The following is a 22,170-nucleotide window of genomic DNA, read 5'->3' on the forward strand; positions in this document are numbered from 1 at the left end:
GGTACTTGAGAAATCATTCCACAACATGGTCATTAAACCCGTGTCTCCAACGCCACTTCAGCTGTGTACACCACGAACACCTCTTCCATTGTGCCCACTACGGATCGTGGGAGAAACAGCACCGCTGCTGTGTGCTGGGAAAGCCTCAAACAACCTGTTTACCAAAGCTGCTTGTTTGTTAGCCAATATTATCTCTAGGTTCTCCTGTGGCATGATGTTGTGTAATTTGCCTTTGTAGCGTGGATCGAGGATGCTGGCCAGCCAGTAGTCATCATCTCTCATCATTTTGGAAAGGCATAATCTGTTATGAACGGGTAGCCGAGGAGGAAATAAAAAACAACAAAGCTAAGTCCCAGAAAACCAAAGAGGTTGGCAACTTATGCAGACCGCAGACCCCTGATCCCAACACGCAACTAGCAGCAGTCGTGGAGCGTTCATACGATGGTCCTAGACACCTCATCACAACTGGAGAGCTAAACAAGCCCAAAGCAGAAAAAGAGGAAAATCAACTGCCCCAGAGCAGACCCCAAAGGAGAGACAGCCCCCCACATGTACCGACGGCAAAAAAAGATGAAAACACAAACAAAGGCCGGAAAATAGGCTGAGCAAATGATGGGGCCCAACCAACCAGAAAGGACAGGAAAGGAAATACACTGTCTGCAGTCCGCCAAAAAACCCTACAAAATGTCCAACACAACTGATAGCAAAATTAACCCTGAAGTCACTAGACTTCTCCCACTATATCAGCACTCTGAAACATTCTGAGACAGAGCAAAAAGAGGCCAATCTAATAAGGGACAAAAAAAGGCAATTTGGCAAATAAGAGTGGAAATTCAGCACAGCCCAGCCGGGCTGGCCGACCACACAAAAAAAACGAAAAGACCAACAAGAGCAATCGTGAACATTAGCAAAAAAACAAACTTATCTGAGAAGACTGGAACAGAGCTGAGTCCTAGACCTGAGAAGCAGAATCGCCAGCAACAGGATAGGGCGTCGGCTGTCTTATATCCAGTTTGATACTCCAGAGATCCAATCACTGTCTTCCTCACCAGGTGGCAGATCACTACCACTCAAACCAACCTCACCACCTCCCGTCACCACCAGAGGGAGAACAGAAGGGGAACTCTCAACTGGTGGAGCAGAAAATGAGCTCATAACAATAATCGCACATGTGGGCCAATGTTCCAGGTGTCAATGATGCACTGCCAGTGGTGGGTGGAGGAGCACTTTCTGGCAAATCCACATCCCTACAGTCATGCACAAACACTGTACCTGACCTTGGAACGCCAACATTTTCTCTTGACCCCTGAGAAGCATCCTCCTGCCCAAAATAATCATCCCCCTCATCCTCCTCCTCCTCTTCCTCTTCTTCCTCCACCTCGTTCAGGACAGTTCCCTGACCAGACAATGGCTGACTGTCATCAAGGCTTCCCTCCTCCTCCTCTGCAGATGCCTGATCCTTAATGTGTGTTAAACTTTGCATGAGCAGATGCATAAGTGGGATGCTCATGCTTATGATGGCGTCGTCTGTGCTTACCAGCCGTGTGCATTTCTCAAAACACTGAAGGACTTTACAGAGGTCCTTCAGCTTTGACCACTGCACACCCGACAATTCCATGTCTTTCCTCAAACTGCCTGCCTGTGTATCCTCCCACAAATGCATTACAACCTGCCTCTGTTCGCACAGCCTCTCAACCATGTGCAGGGTGGAGTTCCACCTTGTTGCAGCGTCTATGATTAGGCGGTGCTTGGGGAGGTGATCAATCGCTGCAGCTTCTGCATACGACTGGAGTGTACGGCCGAGCGACGGATGTGCGAACACAGTCTTCGCACCTTATGGAGCAGGGATGTTAACTCCAGATAATTATTAAGCAATGCACCACCAGGTTCAAAGTGTGAGCCAGGCAAGGTATGTGTGTGAGTTTTGCACGGGCTATGGCTGACACAAAATTACGGCCGTTATCACTGACTACCTTGCCTGCCTCAAGATGTAGACTGCCCAACCATGACTCAGTTTGTACTACAAGTAGTCGGCCAGTACCTCAGCGGTGTGTCTGTTGTCGCCCAAAGACATCATCTTTAACACAGCCCGCTGACGCTTACCACTAGCTGTTCGATAGTGGGACACCTCATGTGCAACACTGCCAGCTGCTGATGGAGTGCTCGTGCAACTGCACTCTGTGGACGAGCTTTCGCTAATGGAGGAGGAGGAGGAGCGAAAGCCTACAGCCAACTGTTTCCTATACCATGGGCTAGGCAGCACTGTTCCACCGCTGCTGTCCCCAGTGGAGCCTGCATCCACACATTAACCCAGTGCGCAGTGATGGACACGTAATGGCCCTGGCCATGCCTACTGGTCCATGCATCTGTTGTGAGGTGCACCTTTCCACTCACTGACTGTTTTAGTGCATGGACAATGCGGTCTTTCGCATGCCGGTGGAGGGCAGGGATGGCTTTTCGAGAAAAGAAGTGCCAACTGGGTAGGTCATAGCGTGGGACAGCGTAGGCCATGAGGTCGCGGAAAGCTTCGCTTTCAACCAAACGGTAGGGCATCATCTCTAATGAGATTAGTTCGGCAATGTAGGCGTTCAAACAAAGTGTATGCAGATGAGACGATGAGTACTTTCTTGTCATACTCAGAGTGTCTGGTAGGGTGAGCTGGACTGGAGAGCTGAATATGGGGGAAGTAGCGGTGAACCGGACGGAGTGAGAGGGGGTTGGTGATGGTATTGGTGGTGATGGCTTAGATTCAGTGTTGTGTTGCAAAACCATTGTGATTCCCTGAGTGCTTTGGCCTTGCGATGACAACTCCACATTTAGTGCTGGTGGTGTGCTTAATGGTGGCGGTGGTCATACAGTGGGGGAAGCGATGGAACGTTGTTGGCTACCTTCTGTCGGAGCAGGTGCACATGTGCTACCTGAGGCTTTGTAGTCCGTCCACGCTTGCAAGTGCATGTTGATTAAATGTCTAAGCATGCAACTGGTATTCAAATTTCTGAGTTGTTTACCTCGGCTAAAGGTCCTTCCGCACTTCTTACATGTAACCTTTGCCTCATCAGTAGGATTTTGGACAAAGAAGTGCCACACTGCACTCTTCCTACTATGGTATACATTTTCTGGCCTTGCACGCTGTGCTAAGTTGACCATCTGTCCAAGCTGTCCTGCAACTCTTTTAGTTTTTGGTCCACGTTTTTGGACAGCTACGGGCCTGCCAGATAACCGCTGCTGCGATGTCAATGCCTGCTGAGGATCCTTCTCCTTATCTGAACTATTGCCAGCGCCATCCTCCTCCCCCAATGGATGCCAATCCGGGTCAAGAACTGGGTCATCCATCACCTCCTCTTCAAAGTCATCTGCCTCTTCTCTTTACCTTCCTCTGTGTCACCGTGTAAGGTGGTATAGTATGCGGGAAGGGGCACGTGAGTTTCATCAGGGTCAGATTCTGGCTCAATAGATTGCTCTGGGTTGATGTGCCAGCAGAATCATCAAGCAGTGGCTGTGCATCAGTGCACTCCATGTCAGATTCATCTTGGACTGGGGAATTCTGGATTTGACAGGATAACCCATGCATAGTATGTGAAAAGAGCTCCATAGAGTAATCTGCAGTGAGGACTGCTGCATCCTTAACTTTAGGTGGGGGTGAAGGACACAAGGAAAGGTGTTTTTCCTGACCAGAACCCTGCACTGATGACTCTATGATTGCAGGTTTCGAACGTTCAGAAGAGGAGGCAATAGAGCTGGTGGCTGTTTCAGCAATGTACGCCAAAACCTGTTCCTGATGCTCCGGCTTCCAAAGCGGTTTTCCTACTCCAAGAAAAGGCAACCTTACAGGCCTTCTTGGGCAAGACGATGACGCAGGCTCAACACTTCCTGCTTTAGCTGCTATTGTGCTTTTGCCAGAACCAGCCGATGCACCACCACCATCAGTACCAGCTGCGCCCCCCTGCCCACGTCCGCGGACTCTTGCACCATACTTCCTCATGTTTGAGAAAATGTACCAAAAATACCAGCAGAGAGATGGTACTGTATGAGGAGCGTCCAGCTGTGTAAGGTGTATGAAAAAAATTAATTCTACGTATATATTTTGTTAGTCACAGACGCCCTCACAGTATGTATTGGACCGTAATCCAACAAGCAGATATACGGAACTGTATCAGAAGTGTACAGCTGTATAGGTTTTTCGTGTAACTAACAATCTCCGTATATGTATTTACGGAGTGTCCCACACACACGATGACTCTGTATAGATGTTACTGTAATGCGAACGGCAGATATGCAATACTGTTTGAGAATCAGACAGCTCTATACGGTGTCTGTATGGAAAATTGTCAATCTCCGTCTATTTGTATAGGGACTGACACACACTTTCTCTGTCTAGTTTTCACCGTAATCAAACAGCAGATATATGAAACTGTTTTAAAAGCGGACAGCACTCTAAGGCCTCTTTGACACATCAGGTTTTCGCCGTCAGGCGCGATCCGGCGCTTTTGACAGAAACCGGATCCGGCGAAATGCAATGCCGGATCCGGTTCCCCCCCCATTGACTTGCATTTGCGCCGGATCACGCCGGATGGCCATGCGTTTCATCTGGTTTTCGCCGGATCCGGCAATGTGTCGCGATCCGGCGTCTGGAAAAAACGGCTACTGTAACGTTTTTTGTCTCCGGCGAAAAAGCCGGACACGCCGGATCCGGCGCGTCCGTCTTTTTCACACAATGAAAGCCTATGAGCGCCGCAATGCGCCTCATCCGGTTTTTTTGGTCTGAGCATGCTCAGTAGCTCTGCCCACAAGACATATATAAAAGCAAGACAGTGGGACCCACAGCCACACCCAACATGCCACCCAAGAAAGCAACCAAGCGCAGCAGGAGAAGGCAGGAGACCACTGCAGCACCATCAGCACCACCACCACCCCAAATGAAGCAGCAAATGGAACATGCTGAGGAGGGGAGGCCAGCAGCAGATGAGAGACGGTAATTATCAAATCCCCCATTCCTCCAAACTAGGGCTATTGAATATCAAGATATTCATTGGCCCTTTGTCTCTCTTTATTCAACAGCCGCCCAATAGATGCAGCAGCAGCAGCAGCAGCAGCAATGGCAGCAGCTGGAACACCACCCACAGGCATGGAGTGTGTCCACCAGGGAGACAGCACATCATCTTCTGGGAGCCCTCCCTCGCATCGTCAGCGTTTGACGGTAAGTTTTTATTTCCAAAATCCATCATCTCTGTAATATATGTCTATTCATTGCCTTTTATTTCAAAACAGGATTCACAAGATGAAGAGGAGCTCCCAGAAGAAGAAGGAAGGGGTGGACAGACACCTGGAGTGGGCTCACAATTGGTAAGTTTTTTGCATCAAACGCAGAAACACAACATCACACTACACACAACACATAGAAAACAATGTTCTGCAGACCACACACAGCAAACAAATGCCTACATCCAAAGACATAACATTTTTTGTTTTCTTCTCTAGTCTTCCCAATCTGGTGCTCGGTCAAGAGGTCCTCGCAGTGCCTCCCAGGGTCGTCGGCGACAGCAACGCGGCGGTCACCAGCGTGTAAGTATAAATATTTTTGCTTTGTTTTTTTGCACTTTTTATTTCATTTCTTTTGTGGAGGCTAATTATGTTATTTTTGTCTTTTTCTTTAACAGCCTTCACAGCGTGCTCCCGACTCTGACGGTGAGGATGGAGGACTCGATGTGGACCACCTCATCGATCTCGTCAGAGAAAGGGAGCCGCTCTGGAATATGGCTGACCGCCGCCACGCTGACCTTATCGTTACCCGACGACTCTGGGAGGAAATCTGTTCGCTCCTTGTGGGCCGCTGGGAGGACCTCGATGTTCGGGCCCAGATTAAAGAGCGTAAGTATATACAGTACCGGTTGCTTGATGTAAACCAGTGTTTCCCGAACTCCAGTCCTCGTGGTCCCCACGGATCATGTGTTCTGGATTTCTATTTACTATGGAAATCCTGAAAACATGACCCCTGGGGACCATGAGGACTGGAGTTTGTGAAACACTGATGTTGTATACTAACCACTACTTTCTCGTTTCAGGGAACAGAATTGTGAATCGGTGGCGGTCTGTGAGGGATCGTTTCAAGAAGGAGTTCAATAAAGAGATGCAGGCCCCGAGTGGATCTGGAGGACGCAGGAGCAAGTACAAGTACGCACAAGCCCTGTCGTTCCTCCGGGAAACAATGGTCACTAGAAGGTAAATATTACACACGACATGTGAAAAAAAATGTTAGATGTAACTTTTTTTTTCAGCCAGGGCCATACCATGTCAGTATTTTAATTGTTTTTTTTTCTCTTTATTCCACAACACGGTGAGCAGCACTCGGGAGCCTGCACGATTGGACCCTTCTGAGGCGATCCCTGAGGAGACCGGCACCGAGGGACACTTCGACCGCCCCGGTACATCTGCACCTACCCAGTCTTCCCACACATTCGACCCATCTGTCCCATCCACCAGCACAGGAGCATCGTGGCCACCTACATTACATGAAGCTGCTGGTGAGGAGATCGCTTTCCCTTTACCCCACCCTTCTGCCCCTGCCACCTCTAGTACACCTGCGGGTACTGGACGGCAGCGGCAGAGGGGTCAGGAAAAGAGTTATGCGCCACAGTTCTTGCATCTGAATGCATCTTTCCAGAACTGTCTAAAAGTCTTGTCAGAGCAAATCTCCGCAGGCTTTCAGCAGATCAACTCCAGCATTCTGGAGGTGAAGACACTTCTGCAAACCATGCATTCAGAAGCAAGATCTTCGCCAAACCACACCTTTTTCAGGTCTGTTGTGGAGCGCATGGCAACACTATCTCCTACCCAGCAGATGCATGTAATGCATTCGTGCCACGGTGCTCTACAGCAGGTTACCTCCCAACCTCCACCTCCCACCACTGTAGTTCCTCCACCTGCACCCCCTCCAGCCACTTTCCATCCTCCCTCTCCTATTACATCTGCACCCCCTCCAGCCACTTTCCATCCTCCCCCTCCTATTACATCTGCACCCCCTCCAGCCACTTTCCATCCTCCCCCTCCTATTACATACCAGCAACCTCACCAGTACCAGCAACCTTCCCAGTACCAGCAACCTCCCCAGTACCAGACATCTCCCCACTTCCAGCAACCTGCCCCGTACCAAACTCCTTCCCCGTACCAAACTCCTTCCCCATACCAAACTCCTTCCCCATACAACTTTCCATCAACATCATCTGCTCCTACAGTCCCTGCCCAACCCTCCACTCCACCGCCCACCACCTCTTCTGCCTCCCACATGTCCACCCATTCTGTAGCTTTTTCCACACCATCACCTCTAACTGTTCCTTCCCCACCACGATCCCAGTCCTATCTCCACACTCCCATTGTCGAAGTGTCCCGCAGCCCCTCCAGCAGTATTTCCACCCCACACTACACCGAGTTATAATGTTTTTTTTGTAATAAAAATGCCCATTTGGTTGGTTTCAAACCTTTATTAAAAAAGTTTTTTTAACTTTAAAAACAGTTTACACAAAAAAAAATATTTTAAATAAAAGTTAAATTATTGTTTACACTGGTTGTCTGTCATTTCTTTCTGCGGCGAAATATGTTTAAAAAAAAGGTTAAATACAGGGTATTTAAAAGGTAAAAAGGTATTCAAAACCAGGTATATAACTGTGGGTAAATTTTAGCTTTTTGCCACAGTTGTGTTCCTGGTTGTGTTTGAAGCAAAGTATTTCACCTGAAAAGTTGTGTTTATTGTTGGTGATTTCCTAACAATGTACACAACTTTTGTTAAAAGGTGAAATACTTTGCATAAAACACAACCAGGTACACACCTGTGGCCTAAAGCTAAAAATAGTAAGACCATGACAAGATAGCCAACTTTGGTTGGCAAAGGTATATACTGTTGGTCCAGAAGGTACACAAGTTTGGTTAGGGCACAAATCTTTCACACTCTGTCATCCTGCCAGTGTACTCTGCCTTGAGGTGACATAAAGTATAGTGCAAAATTGTCCCTCATTACTGAAACCGTCACAGAACTTCTAGTGGTAATATTTCCAATGACAACATCCATCTTCGCCAGTAACTTGCTCTTCTCTCCAACCTGCACTTTCTCCTCTACAACCTGTCAAAGAAGGGCTGTAGGAACATGCTATATATAGTTTTCCAGTAGCCAATCCCATTCGGAAGGCCACAAGGGTCAATTTTAAAAACCAGATCCGGCGTAATCCGTCGAAAAACGGATAGAAAAACGGATGAACCGGATGAGACGGATCCGGTTTTGTCTGTCAAGAACAAGACGGATCCGGCAGAAAACCGGATCCGGCACATCAGGTTTTACAAAACATTTGCCGGATCCGGCATTCCGGCACGACGCCGGATCGCGCCTGACGCCGAAAACCTGATGTGTGAAAGTAGCCTAAGGTGTAGGTCTGGAAAAACTGAAAAACTCCTCGGCTTTTTTTTCCAGAGTAACACACAGATAGCTTCTATTTGTCCGTGATACCAGCCGGTACACGGTAGTGTGTGAGGAGCGTTCACCACTATACGGTCTGTGAAAAAATGAATGCTCAGTAACTCACCAGGACAAAATAATAAAAGTTGGAGTGCTTTGAAAAAAGCAGTTTGAACACTAGTGTGCACACAGCAATGCAGCTAGCAGGTAGCCTTACAATGCAGCCTAATCACCACCAGCGCTGCTGCACAAAAGCAAAAATCCTCCCCTTTCACTGCACACTAACTGTACAGTGAAAAGCGCTATCAGCAGAAGCAGTTTTTTTTTTCTTCTTCCCTGCCTAACGCTCTCCCTATTCAGAATCAGCAGCAGCACCTCTCCCTATGCTAAGATCGGCAGAAGTAAGATGGCAGTCGGTGGTCACAGCCTTTTATACCCACTGTGACGCCACACAAAGGCAGCCAATCACTTCAATGCCCTTCTCTAAGATGGTGGTGGCCGCTGCCTATGTCATCACGTTGCCCACAGTGTGCGTCCTCCATCACTGGCTGAAAAAAGTTGCTGGAAGCATCATTTGAAACGCGACTTTTTTTTGCTCGGGTCGCCAACTTCATGGCCGACTTCATGAAACGAAACCCGACTTTGGCGAAAGTCGGCGATTTTTTAAATTGACCGACCCGTTTCGCTCACCTATAGTGAGCACCAAGCATTTCCGGAATTGTTCGGTGGGAACTCGGGTCTCCACCCAGTTTTTTGGCGGACTTTACAAAACCAATCACGACGCAGGGATTGTCTGCTATGTAATGAAACACCGCAGCCATCTTTGTTGTGGTTGTGCAGTGACTGGCTGGCCGCACAGCACCATCAGGGGTATAAGAGACCGGACACCACCCTGCTCGCCGCATTCAGCTCCGATTTGAGATAGTGTAGGGAGAGCTGCAGCCTTGATAGGGTCAGAATTGTGGATTTATTAACTATTGTGGGGTCTACCATCCTAGACTACTCAAATCCAGCAAAACCAACAGTCCTTCTAAAGACTAATTCCGAAGTATATGTGGCGCCCATGAGGGTCCGGTCGCCATAGAGGTACTGCACCTCATCCAGAGGTGTGGTATCCCACACTCAGGTAAGGAGGGAACACCACAAAGGACTCCTATCACTTGCACCCAATACACACCAGACTGGCCAGGAAAGGGTGTTGGGAGGCAGGTGGGAAAGGTAGGTAGTGGTAGGAGCTAAGGAGATGGGGTAACAAGGAGTGCATCCAATCAGATTGAGGAAGGTGACAGTTGGTGGGAGGAGTTAACTCTGAGGTAAATAGATATTTCCAGAGAGTAGTCAGTGACAGGATAGCGGAGGAGCAGGACTGACGCAGTGAGAGCCCAAGTCAGTGAGAGAAACATCCAGAGGGAAGCTCCTGCGAGAAGAGAAGTCTTTGGGGCACGGATCGTGCGTTAAGCCAACCGTGGGACCCGCATCCAGAAAGGGAGGGCCAGGTCGCAGTGAGGAAGCCGGCCCCTCAAACTAGTGGAGTGCTACAAGGCTCAGCTGGAAAGCCGGAGGCTGAGGTGACTTTAAGTACCTCGGCCACAGCCGTACACATTCCTAGCAAAGGTGGTTGTAGAGGATCCCGGGGCCTGACCCCTGTCGCCCGGTGAGATCCGTGGCTGTCAGCTTGGGGACATTGTGTGCGAAGGCGCAGGGCAGGAGAGAGAGGAGTGAACAGCGCAGAGAGACGTCCTAGGAAGGTTAAAACAAGGAGTCCTGAAAAGGTGAACCCAATCTACCTGGGAGTTGGCTGGACCCCTCATTCGGAGGACACAATACCAAATGGGTCATCAAGTAACCAGAAACTTGTGAGTACAAACCCAGATAACGGCACCCAACTGTGTCCTTTTACATCTCTCCTGCCATAACCCGCACTCAACATCACCATCACGGCTCAACTGCCCTGGGACACAGCTTTTCCTGTGGAGAGCTTTACCATCCCCGCTGCCCTAACACCGTCCCAAAGGATCTGCAGGTGGCGTCACGAAGCCCCTTTTCCTAATTCATTTTCCTACCATCTTCCCCCTACATCTGAACTTCCATCATTGACATTGGACCCCCAGGGCTACGGACCGGGTCACCATCACCACCGTGACACACTTCCCCTTTGAAAGAGCCTGAAAGGCCCTGTACCGAGTAACCCCCAGCCCCGCTAGGTGCTCCATATATAGGTTCCAGTGTTAGGCAGGCAAGGTACTGTACGTTGCTGTATACACATCAGTGCAAGGCCTGCAGGCACTGTCTGTGTGTATATATACATATCATTGCATATATCAAGAGGGTCCTGTGTTCTGGTGCTGCTGCTGCTGCTGCTACCTGTGGAATATATTGGCCGTATATACCTAGTCCCAGGTGTAATTGGCTTTGAAAATTTTTTGGGCCAGGGCCAATAGAGCTTTTTTTTGTTGCAAAGCAATCCAGAGCCCTTTTTTTTCCACCATTTGCTTTTTGACAGTGCACAATACAGCCAGATCCTTTTCCTAGCACAGCATGAAAATCCAGCAATTTTAAAGGGGTCCCAAACATCCCTTTTGACTGTGCAGAGAAATATTTATTTTTTATGTGGTATAATTGAGTATTTTTTTTTGAGTGTCTTAGGGCCCCGTCACACATAGCGATTCACCAGCAATCCTGATAACGATATGAACTTGTCAGGATAGCTGGAGTGTTACTACATGATCGCTGGTGAGCTGCCAAACAGGCAGCTTCACCAGCGATCAGCACCAGCGACGACGAGCGGGCGCGTCGCTGTGTACCTTAGATACCAGCGCACCGGTGCAGGAAGCTGGTAACCAAGGCACTTAGAAACCCGCTGTTTACCTTGGTTACCAGTTCCCAGCACCAGTGCGCTGGTAACTAAGGTACACAGAGGGTTTCTAAGCGCCGCGCGGCACTTAGAAACCCGCTGTTTACCTTGGTTACCAGCTCCCTGCACCAGCGCACTGGTAACTAAGGTACACAGAGGGTTTCATATGAAAACAAGAAATAGTCAAAAATAAGCATATATAAATTATAATAAATACTGAAGAAAATAACTTCAATCCAAAAAAATAAGGCCAAAGCCTAGAAATAATCAGAAGAGGAAATGCTCCCATTGAGAGTACACACAGAAAAAAACGGAGCAGAGAACAACATCCAATAAAAAACAATAATTTATTGATTCAAGTAAATGACAATACAAAAGTATACATATCAATAATGACTTAATAATAAAAAGGAAAAGGAGGGATACAAAGGCCAAAAACAAAGGTACACATGGTGGTCCTGTGACCAAGAGTTATAAGATGTATAAAGCGACAATATAGTATAATAAATCCTGGGCAAAAACCCATGCAGAGTATAATTAATATTGTCCAGAGCATTTAAACAAGTCAAATGCCCCTCAGTATTTAAATAGTGTCACTTACTCATGATCGCCAGTATGCCAAAGTGCACCTCTGTGACCCCCTGACGCGCGTTTCGCGTTGAATGCTTTCTCAAAAGGGGTACCCCTTTTGAGAAAGCATTCAACGCGAAACGCGCGTCAGGGGGTCACAGAGGTGCACTTTGGCATACTGGCGATCATGAGTAAGTGACACTATTTAAATACTGAGGGGCATTTGACTTGTTTAAATGCTCTGGACAATATTAATTATACTCTGCATGGGTTTTTGCCCGGGATTTATTATACTATATTGTCGCTTTATACATCTTATAACTCTTGGTCACAGGACCACCATGTGTACCTTTGTTTTTGGCCTTTGTATCCCTCCTTTTCCTTTTTATTATTAAGTCATTATTGATATGTATACTTTTGTATTGTCATTTACTTGAATCAATAAATTATTGTTTTTTATTGGATGTTGTTCTCTGCTCCGTTTTTTTCTGTGTGTACAGAGGGTTTCATAGCGCGGTGCTTAGAAACCCGCTATTTACCTTGGATACGAGCTGGGAGCTCGCTGGTCGTTGCTCTCCTGCCTGCCACACGCGATGCGTGCTGGCCAGCGGGAGACCAACGACCCAAAAAAAGTCCAGAGCTTTCAAGAACGATCAGCGATACCCGGCAGGGGGTCGGTCGCTGATAGATGTCACACACAGCGATCTCGCTGGTGAGATCGATGTTGCGTCACAAAACTTGTGACTCAGCAGCGATCTCGCTATCAAAATCACTGTGTGTGACGGGGGCTTTACACAATTTCTTAATACTATTTTGCTGATCCCCCCAAAAAATACAGACAGGCCACTTATTTTACAGTGTGGTATCCGTCTGCTAAAAGTTTTGGTCTTTTTAGCCATAAATTCATTTTTTTGGCTGTCTGGCACTGTACTTATATAATACAGCACTATTTAACCCCCCAAAAAATTAAAAAAGTACAGGCCACACATTTTTTGGTGTGGTATCTGCGTTTCAGCTTATATCTGTGTGTGCTCAAAGTTTGGCCAGTTTACGGCTGTTTTCTTTTTTTGTCTGGGGTGTCATTGGAGTTATATACAGCAGTAGTAACCCCAATATATGTAAAAAAAAATTGTTGTTGTGGTATCTCCGTGCTAGCTCATATCTGTGCTTGCTCAAAGTTTGGCCAGTTTAAGGCTGATTTCTTTTTTGGTCCTGAGTGTCACTGGACTTAGATACAGCAGTATTTAGTCAAAAAATTATAAAAATACAGGCCACCCATTTTTCTGTGTGGTATCTGCGTTCAGCTCATATCTGTGTGTGCTCAAAGTTTGGCCAGTTTACAGTTGTTTTCTTTTTTTTGTCTGGGGTGTCACTGGACTTATATACAGCAGTAGAGTTGAGCGAAACGGGTCGAAAAAATTCAAAAGTTGCCGACTTTTGGCAAAGTCGGGTTTCATGAAACGAAACCCGACCCTAGGATGAGGTCGGCCACGAGGTCGGCGACTTACGCGTCAAAGTCGCGTTTCAAAAGTTTGTTTTGCGCTCTTTTTCAGCCAATCAGGATCCACGGACACTGTGGGCAACGTGATGACCTAGGCACGGGTCACCACCATCTTTCAGAAGGGCATGCAAGTGATTGGCTTGCTTTGGTGGGCGTCACAGGGGGTATAAAAGGGTGTGCACGCCGACCGCCATCTTACTTCTGCCGATCTTAGTATAGGGAGAGGTTGCTGCTGATTCTGTAGGGAGAGCGTTAGGCAGGGAAGAAGACAAAAAAACTGCTTCTGCTGCTAGCGATTTGGCCTGCACAACACACAAGTCACTGTGTGTGCAGTGCAAGGGGAGGCTATATTGTGGTGTATCAGTGGTGTTGGTTGTTGGGCTGCCTTTTAAGGCTTCCTGACACGATGGCATTGCTGTTTACCCACTGCTCCGCAAACTGCTTTTTTAAAAGCAATCCAATCTCCCTTATCCTCTAGTCACTTTTGTCACAGCTGTGCCATCGAGCCTGACACATAGCGCTCAGATATCAGTGGGCCTCACACAATCCACAAGTGTCCAGTGTCCAAAAGTGTGCGCAGAGATTCAAAATCTCCATTATCCTCTCGTCACTTTGGTCACAGACAGCTGTGCCATCGAGCGTGTCACATAGCGCTCAGATATCAGTGGGCCTCACACAATCCACAAGTGTCCAGTGTCCAAAAGTGTGTGCAGAGATTCAAAATCTCCATTATCCTCTCGTCACTTTGGTCACAGGCAGCTGTGCCATCGAGCGTGTCACATAGCGCTCAGATATCAGTGGGCCTCACACAATCCACAAGTGTCCAGTGTCCAAAAGTGTGCGCAGAGATTCAAAATCTCCATTATCCTCTCGTCACTTTGGTCACAGGCAGCTGTGCCATCGAGCCTGTCACATAGCGCTCAGATATCAGTGGGCCTCACACAATCCACAAGTGTCCAGTGTCCAAAAGTGTGCGCAGAGATTCAAAATCTCCATTATCCTCTCGTCACTTTGGTCACAGGCAGCTGTGCCATCGAGCGTGTCACATAGCGCTCAGATATCAGTGGGCCTCACACAATCCACAAGTGTCCAGTGTCCAAAAGTGTGCGCAGAGATTCAAAATCTCCATTATCCACTCGTCACTTTGGTCACAGGCAGCTGTGCCATCGAGCGTGTCACATAGCGCTCAGATATCAGTGGGCCTCACACAATCCACAAGTGTCCAGTGTCCAAAAGAGTGCGCAGAGATTCAAAATCTCCATTATCCTCTCGTCACTTTGGTCACAGGCAGCTGTGCCATCGAGCGTGTCACATAGCGCTCAGATATCAGTGGGCCTCACACAATCCACAAGTGTCCAGTGTCCAAAAGTGTGCGCAGAGATTCAAAATCTCCATTATCCTCTCGTCACTTTGGTCACAGGCAGCTGTGCCATTGAGTGTGTCACATAGCGCTCAGATATCAGTGGGCCTCACACAATCCACAAGTGTCCAGTGTCCAAAAGTGTGCGCAGAGATTCAAAATCTCCATTATCTTCTCGTCACTTTGGTCACAGGCAGCTGTGCCATCGAGTGTGTCACATAGCGCTCAGATATCAGTGGGCCTCACACAATCCACAAGTGTCCAGTGTCCAAAAGTGTGCGCAGAGATTCAAAATCTCCATTATCCTCTCGTCACTTTGGTCACAGGCAGCTGTGCCATCGAGCGTGTCACATAGCGCTCAGATATCAGTGGGCCTCACACAATCCACAAGTGTCCAGTGTCCAAAAGTGTGCGCAGAGATTCAAAATCTCCATTATCCTCTCGTCACTTTGGTCACAGGCAGCTGTGCCATCGAGCCTGTCACATAGCGCTCAGATATCAGTGGGCCTCACACAATCCACAAGTGTCCAGTGTCCAAAAGTGTGCGCAGAGATTCAAAATCTCCATTATCATCTCGTCACTTTGGTCACAGGCAGCTGTGCCATCGAGCCTGTCACATAGCGCTCAGATATCAGTGGGCCTCACACAATCCAAAAGTGTCCACTGTCCACAAGTGTGTGCAGAAATTCTAAATCTCCCCTGTCCTATAGACACCTTGTACCTTGTTTTACATTACTATATAGTTTGTTGGATTTTGTCTACATTTCTACCAAAAATGAGGAAGGCTGGTGGAAGAGGCCGTGGAATTGGGCGGGGGTTGGCAGCTGGTAATGATGGTGTTGGTGGTGGATCTGATGGTAGTGGCAAAAGCAAAATAGGACCGAATGCAGGAGGTGCTGACCCTGCGTCATCGTCTGGCTACATAAGGCCTTGAACGCTTAGTTTTCTAGGAGTTGGCAAACCGCTTTTAAAGGCAGAGCATCAGGAAAAAGTTTTGTCTTACATTGCTGACTCAGCCTCCAGCTCTATCGCCTCCTCTTCTTCAGTTGTAAAAAGTAAAAGCACTGAGTCGTCATTGGAGGCTCATGTTCATGAACCACACCTTTCCTTGTGTCCTTCACCCCAACCAAGATTGAAGGATGACGCAGGCCATACTACTGATTACTCCATGGAGCTGTTTTCACATACCATGCCTGGATTATCAAGTGAAATGGTGAATTACCCAGGCCAAGATGAATCTGACATGGAGTGCACTGATGCACAGCCGCTGATGGATGATTCTGCTGGTACATTCACTCAGAGCACTACATTGTCCTCGCAGTGTACAGAGCCAGATTTTGACCCTGATGAGACTCAGGTGCCCCTTCCCGCACACTATACCACCATACACGGTGACACAGAGAAAGGTGCACATGACATAGAAGAGGAGGTGATGGATGACCCAGTTGTTGACCCAGATTGGCATCCATTGGGGGAAGAGGGTGCTGCTTCCAATAGCTCAGATGAGGAGCATCCACAGCAGACATCGACATCGCAACAGCTGTTATCTGGCAGGCCCGGAGCACTCCAAAGACAGGTTCCAAACATCAAAAGAGTTGCTGGACAGCTTGTCCAGAGGGTCAAAAGATCACAGCGTGCTAGGCCGCAAAATGTCTGCCAAAGTAGGAAGAGTGCAGTGTGGCACTTTTTTGAACAAAATCCTCATGATCAGGCCAAGGTTATCTGTAAGAAGTGCGCAAAGACCTTTAGCCGAGGGAAAAATCTGCAAAATTTGAATACCCGTTCAGTTTTTGTGCATGTGTCATGTGTTCTGAATCCATTGATTTCTTGCTTATGCAAGCTTTGGGAGATCCCCGCCTCTCTCCTTTGGGACATGCATAAAAAGCCATTTTGCCCAGTGAGCCCATACCGGGCAGCACCTTTCTGAACCCTGCTCATGAAGGTATTATTCACATGTCCAGGTTTTTAAATATATTCGATAGGACTGCTCCGAGAAGGGTATGCCTTGACGCGGCGGAGTGGCTTAGCGTACATTTTTTTGCAAAAAAACGTATCAACAAAATACCCTGGTTTTGTTAACATCTTTTACTAGCACTTGCTACTTACAGTTACATATGTTTTACAGCAGAGTATTTATGCACGTTTGTCATACTGTGTTCTGTTTTTGTGTCTTAGTTCTTGGGTGGTGTGAACAGGGTCTTATGACCCGTTCAGTTTTTGTGCATGTGTCATGTGTTCTGAATCCATTGATTTCTTGCTTATGCAAGCTTTGGGAGATCCCCGCCTCTCTCCTTTGGGACATGCATAAAAAGCCATTTTGCCCAGCGAGCCCATACCGGGCAGCACCTTTCTGAACCCTGCTCATGAAGGTATTATTCACATGTCCAGGTTTTTAAATATATTAGATAGGACTGCTCCGAGAAGGGTATGCCTTGACGCGGCGGAGTGGCTTAGCGTACATTTTTTTGCAAAAAAAGTATCAACAAAATACCCTGGTTTTGTTAACATCTTTTACTAGCACTTGCTACTTACAGTTACATATGTTTTACAGCAGAGTATTTATGCACGTTTGTCATACTGTGTTCTGTTTTTGTGTCTTAGTTCTTGGGTGGTGTGAACAGGGTCTTATGACCCGTTCAGTTTTTGTACATGTGTCATGTGTTCTGAATCCATTGATTTCTTGCTTATGCAAGCTTTGGGAGATCCCCGCCTCTCTCCTTTGGGACATGCATAAAAAGCCATTTTGCCCAGCGAGCCCATACCGGGCAGCACCTTTCTGAACCCTGCTCATGAAGGTATTATTCACATGTCCAGGTTTTTAAATATATTAGATAGGACTGCTCCGAGAAGGGTATGCCTTGACGCGGCGGAGTGGCTTAGCGTACATTTTTTTGCAAAAAAACGTAACAACAAAATACCCTGGTTTTGTTAACATCTTTTACTAGCACTTGCTACTTACAGTTACATATGTTTTACAGCAGAGTATTTATGCACGTTTGTCATACTGTGTTCTGTTTTTGTGTCTTAGTTCTTGGGTGGTGTGAACAGGGTCTTATGACCCGTTCAGTTTTTGTGCATGTGTCATGTGTTCTGAATCCATTGATTTCTTGCTTATGCAAGCTTTGGGAGATCCCCGCCTCTCTCCTTTGGGACATGCATAAAAAGCCATTTTGCCCAGCGAGCCCATACCGGGCAGCACCTTTCTGAACCCTGCTCATGAAGGTATTATTCACATGTCCAGGTTTTTAAATATATTAGATAGGACTGCTCCGAGAAGGGTATGCCTTGACGCGGCGGAGTGGCTTAGCGTACATTTTTTTGCAAAAAAACGTATCAACAAAATACCCTGGTTTTGTTAACATCTTTTACTAGCACTTGCTACTTACAGTTACATATGTTTTACAGCAGAGTATTTATGCACGTTTGTCATACTGTGTTCTGTTTTTGTGTCTTAGTTCTTGGGTGGTGTGAACAGGGTCTTATGACCCGTTCAGTTTTTGTGCATGTGTCATGTGTTCTGAATCCATTGATTTCTTGCTTATGCAAGCTTTGGGAGATCCCCGCCTCTCTCCTTTGGGACATGCATAAAAAGCCATTTTGCCCAGCGAGCCCATACCGGGCAGCACCTTTCTGAACCCTGCTCATGAAGGTATTATTCACATGTCCAGGTTTTTAAATATACAGTGGGGAAAAAAAGTATTTAGTCAGTCAGCAATAGTGCAAGTTCCACCACTTAAAAAGATGAGAGGCGTCTGTAATTTACATCATAGGTAGACCTCAACTATGGGAGACAAACTGAGAAAAAAAATCCAGAAAATCACATTGTCTGGTTTTTTTTCATTTTAATTGCATATTATGGTGGAAAATAAGTATTTGGTCAGAAACAAAATTTCATCTCAATACTTTGTGATATATCCTTTGTTGGCAATGACAGAGGTCAAACGTTTTCTGTAAGTCTTCACAAGGTTGCCACACACTGTTGTTGGTATGTTGGCCCATTCCTCCATGCAGATCTCCTCTAGAGCAGTGATGTTTTTGGCTTTTCGCTTGGCAACACGGACTTTCAACTCCCTCCAAAGGTTTTCTATAGGGTTGAGATCTGGAGACTGGCTAGGCCACTCCAGGACCTTGAAATACTTCTTACGAAGCCACTCCTTCATTGCCCTGGCGGTGTGCTTTGGATCATTGTCATGTTGAAAGACCCAGCTACGTTTCATCTTCAATGCCCTTGCTGATGGAAGGAGGTTTGCACTCAAAATCTCACGATACATGGCCCCATTCATTCTTTCATGTACCCGGATCAGTCGTCCTGGCCCCTTTGCAGAGAAACAGCCCCAAAGCATGATGTTTCCACCACCATGCTTTACAGTAGGTATGGTGTTTGATGGATGCAACTCAGTATTCTTTTTCCTCCAAACACGACAAGTTGTGTTTCTACCAAACAGTTCCAGTTTGGTTTCATCAGACCATAGGACATTCTCCCAAAACTCCTCTGGATCATCCAAATGCTCTCTAGCAAACTTCAGACGGGCCCGGACATGTACAGGCTTAAGCAGTGGGACACGTCTGGCACTGCAGGATCTGAGTCCATGGTGGCGTAGTGTGTTACTTATGGTAGGCCTTGTTACATTGGTCCCAGCTCTCTGCAGTTCATTCACTAGGTCCCCCCGCGTGGTTCTGGGATTTTTGCTCACCGTTCTTGTGATCATTCTGACCCCACGGGGTGGGATTTTGCGTGGAGCACCAGATCGAGGGAGATTATCAGTGGTCTTGTATGTCTTCCATTTTCTAATTATTGCTCCCACAGTTGATTTCTTCACTCCAAGCTGGTTGGCTATTGCAGATTCAGTCTTCCCAGCCTGGTGCAGGGCTACAATTTTGTTTCTGGTGTCCTTTGACAGCTCTTTGGTCTTCACCATAGTGGAGTTTGGAGTCAGACTGTTTGAGGGTGTGCACAGGTGTCTTTTTATACTGATAAGTTTAAACAGGTGCCATTACTACATGTAATGAGTGTAGGAAAGAGGAGACTCTTAAAGAAGAAGTTACAGGTCTGTGAGAGCCAGAAATCTTGTTTGCTTGTTTCTGACCAAATACTTATTTTCCACCATAATATGCAAATAAAATGAAAAAAAAAACAGACAATGTGATTTTCTGGATTTTTTTTTCTCAGTTTGTCTCCCATAGTTGAGGTCTACCTATGATGTAAATTACAGACGCCTCTCATCTTTTTAAGTGGTGGAACTTGCACTATTGCTGACTGACTAAATACTTTTTTTCCCCACTGTATTAGATAGGACTGCTCCGAGAAGGGTATGCCTTGACGCGGCGGAGTGGCTTAGCGTACATTTTTTTGCAAAAAAACGTATCAACAAAATACCCTGGTTTTGTTAACATCTTTTACTAGCACTTGCTACTTACAGTTACATATGTTTTACAGCAGAGTATTTATGCACGTTTGTCATACTGTGTTCTGTTTTTGTGTCTTAGTTCTTGGGTGGTGTGAACAGGGTCTTATGACCCGTTCAGTTTTTGTGCATGTGTCATGTGTTCTGAATCCATTGATTTCTTGCTTATGCAAGCTTTGGGAGATCCCCGCCTCTCTCCTTTGGGACATGCATAAAAAGCCATTTTGCCCAGCGAGCCCATACCGGGCAGCACCTTTCTGAACCCTGCTCATGAAGGTATTATTCACATGTCCAGGTTTTTAAATATATTAGATAGGACTGCTCTGAGAAGGGTATGCCTTGACGCGGCGGAGTGGCTTAGCGTACATTTTTTTGTAAAAAAAGTATCAACAAAATACCCTGGTTTTGTTAACATCTTTTACTAGCACTTGCTACTTACAGTTACATATGTTTTACAGCAGAGTATTTATGCACGTTTGTCATACTGTGTTCTGTTTTTGTGTCTTAGTTCTTGGGTGGTGTGAACAGGGTCTTATGACCCGTTCAGTTTTTGTGCATGTGTCATGTGTTCTGAATCCATTGATTTCTTGCTTATGCAAGCTTTGGGAGATCCCCGCCTCTCTCCTTTGGGACATGCATAAAAAGCCATTTTGCCCAGCGAGCCCATACCGGGCAGCACCTTTCTGAACCCTGCTCATGAAGGTATTATTCACATGTCCAGGTTTTTAAATATATTAGATAGGACTGCTCCGAGAAGGGTATGCCTTGACGCGGCGGAGTGGCTTAGCGTACATTTTTTTGCAAAAAAACGTATCAACAAAATACCCTGGTTTTGTTAACATCTTTTACTAGCACTTGCTACTTACAGTTACATATGTTTTACAGCAGAGTATTTATGCACGTTTGTCATACTGTGTTCTGTTTTTGTGTCTTAAAATTTGAATACCAGTTGCATGCTTAGACATTTAACCAGCATGCACTTGCAAGCGTGGACACAACACCAAACCTCAAGTGCCACATGTGCAACTGATCACAACGAAGGTAGTCAGCAACGCTACATTGTTTCCCCAACTGTAAGCCCACCGGTTAGCACAGCAGCAAATGTTGAGGTGTCGTTGCAAGACCACAGCAGTCAGGGAATCCCACTGTTATATCAACGAAATACTGATTCTAGGCCATCAGAAAGAACACCAACTCCATCACCATCATCAACCCTCTCTCAGTCCGCCCTGTCCACCGCTACTTCCACCATATGCAGCTCTCAAGTCCAGCTCACCCTCCCAGACACTATGAGTAGGTCAAGAAAGTACTCAGTCTCTCATCCGCGTACACTGGGTTTGAACGCCCACATCGCCAAACTAATCTCGTTTGAGATGATGCCCTTTCGGTTGGTGGAAAGCACAGCTTTCCGCGAACTCATGGCCTATGCAGTACCACGCTATGACCTACCCAGTCGCCACCATCATGTGAAAGACCGCATTGTCCATGCACTCAAGCAGTCAGTGAGCGGAAAGGTGCACCTCACAACTGATGCATGGTCCAGTCGGCATAGCCAGGGCCGTTACGTGTCCATCACTGCGCACTGGGTTAATGTGGTGGATGCAGGGTCCACAGGGGACAGCGGTGGTGGGACAGTGCTGCCTAGCCCACGGTATGGGAAACAGTTGGCTGTAGGCGTTCGACCCTCCTCCTCCTCCTCCTCCTCCAGAAGCGAAAGCTCGTCCACAGAGCGCAGTCATACGAGCACTCCATCTGCAGCTGCCACTGTTGCACACGATGTGTCCCCCTATCGAGCAGCTAGTGGAAAGCGTCAGCAGGCTGTGTTGCAGATGATGTGTTTGGGCGACAGACACACCGCCGAGGTGCTGGCCGAGTACTTGAAGCGACAAACTGAGTCATGGCTGGGCAGTGTACATCTTGAGGCAGGCAAGGTAGTTAGTGATAACGGCCGTAATTTTGTGGCAGCCATAGCCCTTTCAAAACTCAGCCACATACCTTGCTTGGCTCACACCTTGAACCTGGTGGTGCAGTGCTTCC

The sequence above is a fragment of the Dendrobates tinctorius genome, unplaced genomic scaffold, assembly GCF_039654945.1.
Source record: "Dendrobates tinctorius isolate UK_male_01 unplaced genomic scaffold, ASM3965494v1 ptg000250l, whole genome shotgun sequence".
Lineage (NCBI taxonomy): Eukaryota > Metazoa > Chordata > Amphibia > Anura > Dendrobatidae > Dendrobates > Dendrobates tinctorius.